Source organism: Rhipicephalus sanguineus, chromosome 10 (genome assembly GCF_013339695.2).
Source record: "Rhipicephalus sanguineus isolate Rsan-2018 chromosome 10, BIME_Rsan_1.4, whole genome shotgun sequence".
Lineage (NCBI taxonomy): Eukaryota > Metazoa > Arthropoda > Arachnida > Ixodida > Ixodidae > Rhipicephalus > Rhipicephalus sanguineus.
Genome location: NC_051185.1, coordinates 60,938,780 through 60,946,056, shown reverse-complemented (window position 1 = coordinate 60,946,056; position 7,277 = coordinate 60,938,780).

Here is a 7,277-nt window from a genome sequence, read left to right as displayed (position 1 = left end):
AGATGTACTATGAAAACAAATTAAGGTTCAACTTTATCCTTTAAGCAAACGACTACAAGTTGAGGAAAATACTTGAATTGTTGCCAATTAAATGTCTGCTACGAATTCATCCGCAAACAAGCGGAAGGATCTACCAAAGCAAAACTGACCACCCTAGCAGTGTATGAATGAATGAACGAAAAAAGAATGAATTAGTATATTGATTTGCGAAAAATTGAGGCAGAATCACTTTTGAGACAAGGTATGAGATTGGGCTAGTTGGTTATCATTTGGGAGTCGTCTAAGGAGGTTTTCTTAACCTCAATGGAGTTGGCAAATTGATGCGTAGACATAGAGATATTGTAGCTGGAAAGGGCCCAATCCCTGACAACGCTTAAAAAATTTAAAGATGTCATAGTCACGGCATAGTAACGACGACCACTAGTGTTTATTTTATTGGTGTATCATCTATTCTGTGCTTAAACTTGTGCTTTTATACATGTCCAGGACAGGGAAAAAAGGCGAGAAAGAGGGTAATTAGCCCAACGGATAAGGCACTCGCATTCGGAGCGTAGGGGCCTTGGTTAGGAACTTGGCTCTACAAAAAAAAAATTCATAGCGGCATTCACATTTACAATATACTCCAGCAATAATCCTGGTTCCTCGATTTTTTAATCATTTGAAGTCTCCATCATCGCCTGAATTCCGGTCTTGTTTCGCTTTGCATCATGTGTTGTTTATTGCTTACCTATTCAACAGCACCGCTCGGAGTTAGTATTTAACAAAATAGATATCACTGATCAAAGTTTTACCTACTCGTGCCTTGCATCCCAGTTCCGTCTCTCATGGAGATAAATAGAGCCCAAGCTCCAATTGTTGAGAAGTTGGAGTTGTATAAACTGCGTATAAATTGTTTCAGCCTTTATTGAAATGTCAGCTGCCGCGGTGATAAAGTGGTTACGGTGCTCGGCTGCTGACCCGAAGGCCGCGGGCACGAACCCAGCCCGCGAGGGTCATAGTTTCAGAGAAGGAGCAAATGCCTGATGAACGTGCACCTAAATTCAGGTGCATCTTAAGTAACGCAGCTGGACGAAATTCCCGGAGTCTTCCACAACCACTTGCTTCATAATCGTGTCGAATACTCATACGTTAAATCCCACGAATAAAAAAAAAGGTAATTTTAAGTACGGCCGCCAAAAATGGCGAATAATTCATTAATACACGAAAAAATTCTCATCGATAATGCTTCAGCTAGTCATTGCTAAAGTGTCGAACGATTATGGTTAATCTATTAAAAATTAGACCAGCTGCGCACTAGTGGCAGAAAGACTGAGGTAACAGTTAAGCTGGTCCACTCCATTTTTACTACCTCCTCACCCTTGCATCACTCCTCCTTACCCTCACTTCCCTTTCCCAATCTCTTGCTATACAATAGACCGTTTTCACGGAGAGGAGGAGCGTAGCCTCGAACCGGTGTATTTTCACCGTTTTCTCCCTCTCCACCTGGCCGACCGCTGCCGCTGGTGTGTGCGGATTCCCGAGTTTTGCACTGCGTGGTGCGTGAGAGGTCAGCGTGTTTCCATTTTCCGATGCGCTGAAGCAATTGTGGTGCCGCAAATCGAAATGTCGGACGAGAACAAGTTGACAAGCTACCACTGCGCTGTGTTTGGCTGCGGCAACAGCTACGGAAGCCTGAAAGACTGGCAGCCAAGGCATGCGAAGTGCACAGTGCTTTCAAATGACTTCGCTTCTCTCAGGTCGCACGCCTTCTTCTCCCGCAAACAGTGTATGTGGTGGCTTCACTTATGGCCACATTTCAAGTCATCACACCAGCTTGTGATTGTGCTTGTGTGCTGGTACACTTTATAGTCTGCACCAAAAAGGACCAATGTCAAGGCTGACGATTAATACACAAAATGTTTGGCCAAGAGTTGTTCTCTCATAACATCAACCTCTCTGATTTCTATGCTACAGCACGTGATTTACAATGCTTGCGGCTAGAAAATGTTCCATCTTTGTGGGTTGCTTTTCGAGGTTATCGAATTAGCACTTTCCAATCTACATGACAGAAAGGCCTGCGTGACATGTGTGCTTTGGCGCAGGTACGCGTATAACGTTTCGTCGAGACCACGTTCTTTCTCGACTTGGCAATTTTGTGACGATAACTAAGGTAGCGTTACGACAACTGCACCTTTTTTTTCTTTTTCGCGCGGCAACCTGGGTGTCGTGAATATTCGGCCCACGTTTGTTAAAGCCAGGTGGTTACCTGGACACGTGCGCTGGTCGTAATTCTTCTCAAATACTCGCCAGAAAACAAACTGGCAATAATGTTACCAAAAGCGGGCGCCCTTTCGGCGTATCGCTAGTGGCGGCGGCTCGCGCCGAAGCGAACTTACGCCATGTCATGCTTCCACATGTTCAACAGACTTATTCTCATTTTATCATCGTGTTGTTTCTACGCCGAATTTTGAGCTCACCCGTCGTACATCTCTTTCTTATCCTGTCCAACGATCAGAGGCCACAAGCTTTTAACTACGACGGCGACACGAATGAACACAGGCATCGGTGTTTGTGCTCCTGTCATTCCATGAACATTGTATTGCGACGTGCTAAGCGGAACCAAATGGTCTGTTAGGGATTAGAGTTGCGTTTAACTTGCATAATCACTGCACGGATACCCAAGAGTCATCTTAAACACTAATGCGCGCACCTATCGCGCAGCCGGACAAATGCCTACGTGTTCGCTCGTCTCCATTTACGTTTCTCCGATTACTTCGAGAGTTGTCCTAAATGTTGACGCTCTCTTATAGCGCATATTCCAAGAACCACACCGAGGTCAGCTATAACAAAACATACAAAGCAATTGCCAATTTACAGATGCTGCTTAAGAACTGCATTGGAATTCTACTCATCGTCGGCGCTGCTGCGTCAACGTCCCGGTGGCCGCCGCTGCTTGCTGTTTCAGCCATTTTGAAGCTGACAGCTAAGCGATTATTTACCAGCGCCTTTACACTCGCGAAACGTTGCTCTGTTTTGCCCGTGTACCGCGAATAACAGCAATACCTTGTTAACTGAGCGTACGCGCTGCATACACCGACGCGGAACAACACACACCGGAAGGGCGGCGAAACATCGCAGACGCTAGACGGCGCTGCGGCGGTGGCGAGCTTTAAAAATGGCAGCCTCGTTGTGAAATTGGTGTATACTATAGGCTACAAAGCCAGGCGCTGTTGCCATGTGTCAGAAGAGCTAGGCAGAGCGCCCAGCTGTGGCAAAGGGGTGCGCGAGGAGGCAAAGCTAGGTAGAGCATCGGCACTCCGCTTCCACCGTGTGGCGCGGGTAGACGACGAGGCATAGCAAGATGGAGCGCGGAGCTGTGGCGAGGAGGTGGACTAAGAAGCAAAGCTAGCCACAGTGCACTGTAAAGAAGTCGGCCAAGCTAGGCCGAGCGCGCAGCTATGGCGAGAGTTAGGCGAGGAGGCAGAACTATGCAGAACGCGCAGCTGTCGCGAGCGGGCGAGAAAGGAGGAGTCAGCGCAGTTGGCAACGCGTTGCTAGGCGACGCATGGTGACGTCATCGCTCGACGAGGTTATTCTCCGCACACCTGATGGCCGAACTTCTGGATTAAACAGCTTCGCCGTTAAAATCAATTGTTTCAGCCTGATATGCGTTGCACGCGCCTTGAAGCGGCGGCTGCGCAGTGCTCTTCGTGGCGGCCGTTGGTTACGCATAAAGTCGAAACAAATGCCGGTCAAACGTACTGTTGAAATATGGGATAAGCGAAGCGATCACACCTACACTGCGCCGGGGCTTGTCATCAATACCTCTGGCGTCGCCTAGAGTGGAGCGACGCCGATGCTGTTGTGTTCACGGAGACACTTGCTCAATACTCACTTCGATGAATTCGCAACGTCGAAAAGCGTCGCGCGCCACGTACCACAAGACCTACGCTCTAAAGTCGCCTAAAAGCAAGGCGACGACATGAATTCCCGCACCTCCTTTCATGGTGACGTCCGCCGCGGTGGTATAGCGGTTACGGTGCACGGCTGCTGACCCGAAGGTCGCGGGTTCGATCCCGGCCGCGGCAGTCGCACTTCGAAGGAGGCGTAATGGTAGAGGCCCGTGCAGTTGGATATAGGTCACGGTGTAAGATATATACTCTTTAGGTGAGGACACTCGCGAGACGCCATCGACCAGATAAAGTAACAACGCTGAGCACCCGTCGGTCCGCTGACGGCAGCGGATACCTATCGGCGGGATGACGCAACTTCAACACAAGAACGCGTTCCCGTAGCAACTGGCGCTTCGCGGGAAATCTGACTTTCCTAGTCAGCGAACGCGGCCTTGGCACGACAGCAAGTAAAGTTGGAAACGCATACCGCGTTTTTCGCGAGCGAAAAACGAGGCATGCGGCGGACGCCGGCGTTGCCGCCGACCACGTTGGTTGCTATAGCAACAGTGCAGAAAGCATTTTTTCTCTTTAAGTTGCGTCTTCCCGCCGATAGATACCCGCTGCGGTCACCGGACCAACATACGCGCGCCGTTGTTACTTTATCTGGTCGAACGCGCTCTGCATGCAAGCCGAGGAGTGTCCCCACCTAAAGAGTGTATATCTTACACAGTGATATAGGTGCACGTTAAAGAACAACAGATGGTCCAATCACCGGAGCCCTCCACTACGGTGTCTCTCATAATCATATCGTGATTTTCGGACGTAAAACCCCATATATTATGGTGGCGGCGTATTCTGTTTTACCACATCACATGCACATATCTCCGAAAAATCGAGCAATACCCGGAACGGCGTCACGACCTGCTGTGGCTGCTATGCATTGGTTCAATCACACTCCATTTAATTCGTCTTCACCAGTGATTTCACACGCTGGAAAAACGAAGAGCGCTTGCATATACCGGCCGTGTCGGTGACAAAACATTTCTTGAACGATCACTAAGAGCATGTCGTGTTTAACGCTGATGCCCGTGCGGCTAGTCATGCTTGTTACTTGATACGCAGTGAGTACAAAAACACCGTATCGGGCGCGGAAACACGGCACGCGCGACAGTATACGGAAGTACGCTGCGCAAAGAATAGGGTAATAGTGGTCAATGAACAGCTTATTTATCAATGAAAAGTGTCCCGGCAAGATGATTAATCACCATCAATGTCTGATGTCTGCCTTTCATTTAACTGACATATTCAATTAAGCCTTTTCGATCAATAGGTTTAGAGAGTGACCGGAGCGACGCTAGTATTCCGGAATCGTAGTAGGATGCTGAGCAAGAGCCGCGACACCATAGTGTGCGAATGACAGCGGCCGTCTAGTGTCAAGTGATTTCTCTCGAGCGCCAAGTAATGACGCAACCGTCCGTGTCAAGCGCTTTGCTTCACTTCCACAACACTGCCCGTGCATTACGTCGCGCAGCCAGCCTCGGTGAGCTCAAACTCCGTGAAAATATTTCTTACGTATGCTCCTTCGATGTATCGGCTGAAACCATATCAGTAAAAAATATTGACTTGGGGCAGTTTTTAATCGTTGTTATATAGTGCGACTGTGCTGTTCTAACTTTGCCTGCAGAGCAGACGTGTGCTGGTCTGATACAACTATTTTTCTTCAGTCGTAATGCGCACTTCCCTCTGCAACGGCTACTTCGGCGTAATTGAACTGGTATAATTGAATGGCGTACCGAGTGCTTGGGTGGGTAACTGCTTTTAATGGTGCAGGTGAAGCAAACAGGAGTTCCAGTGCCAGAAAAGGCTGGGGATTCTAATGAAGCGACCTCTAGTCTGTTCTGAGTCGAAGGAAAAAGAAACAGACAAAACTTACGGCATTTTCACTGCTCTGACATGATTTCTTGCTCCGCGACGGCGAATCCATTTTCCACGGGTCGATCCGGAGCAAGGTAGTTCGACTGGTTCTTTCACAGCAACCCGCTCCGCGCCTCATGGCTCATTTTCTGCGTCACCAATACGCGGATTCGGTCGCAATAGAACGAGCGACATACGTCACTTCCGTCACTTTGCAAACAAGTGTCGCCGCGCTTGGCAGCGACCAAGGTTGCCATGAAAACATAGAAAGCGGAAGCAGGAATAGCTTCCGGAACCGGTTTACGTGACGTGTGCATGAAGAACTTCCGGCGCGATCTCACGCGGGGAGTTCCCATGTTTCACTCGCAGATTCGCTTTGGCGCAATCCGAGTGGCCGACCCAGGATCTCGGCGGCCACTTGGGATCTCCCATTTAAGGAATTTAAGGCAGCTTTGCAGTTGTGGTGCCTAGCCTGAAGGAACAACGGAGCTGGTCGGCCTCCCTTATTTGTCTTTATATTTTCTCTTTCTTTCTCTTTCTCTGTTTTAATTCTTTTTCCCTCTGTCGATTTGTTTCTATCTGTGCTCGCTCTTTCTATATTCGTTCTTCACTTGCTTTATTTTCTTCCTCTCTCTCTCTTTCACTGTCTATTTTCCGCTTCCTCTTTCTTGCTATGCATTTTTTCTTCTGTATTTTTTATCTGTCTTTCTTCTTCTTTCTTGCTCTCTGCTTTTTCTATCTCTTTTTTTGTTTCTTTGTCTCTTCTCGCTGGGTATTAGTTCCTGAATTCTATCTTTCTCTTTCTTTCGTTTCTTTCTTTCTGTTTCTCTCTCTCTCTTTATATCTCTTTGTTTCTCCCTCTCTCTCTTTTTTCCTCTCTGTGCTCGTTCTCTCGCCCATACGAGTAATTGCATCCCACGCCGGACAAAGCGGCGCAGCGGGAGAGCGCGCGCCATTCGCACATATTCGGGGAACGAAACAGAACATGAAGGAGAGGAAGAAGAGAGCGCACACCGGCCGAGTTATTGCCTTGAACGCGTTAAAAACGTAGAGGCCATTCATGATGATGATGTTTTTTGCTAACCCTTAACGGCGTAAAGAATAGCATAACAGTCTGCTATAAAACGCGAGTGCCCACATAAACGGAGATCAGTCGGCTACTTACTGGGTGTGTCGAGATAAGATCGAACACGAGGTCCGGTCACCATTCCCGATTTTGATGAAACTTACTGCAGGCCTAGGCATTAGACCCAGAACAATGGTTTTGAAGTTAATCTTCCGCAAAAGTATTTGTTCGCCTGAAAAAATATATAAATTTTTGCCGCAGAAAAGTCCTTCCCGCCAATTTCGCGATTTCCGAATTTGAGCGCGCCTAAGGAAAAAACGGTGCACTTCTTAGTCACAATATTTATTCCGCTCAAAAAACAAGTGAAATGCAATGTTATGAGTCTATTGTTTCCCTCGCCTGTCGAAGCACTTTTGAAGAAAAAA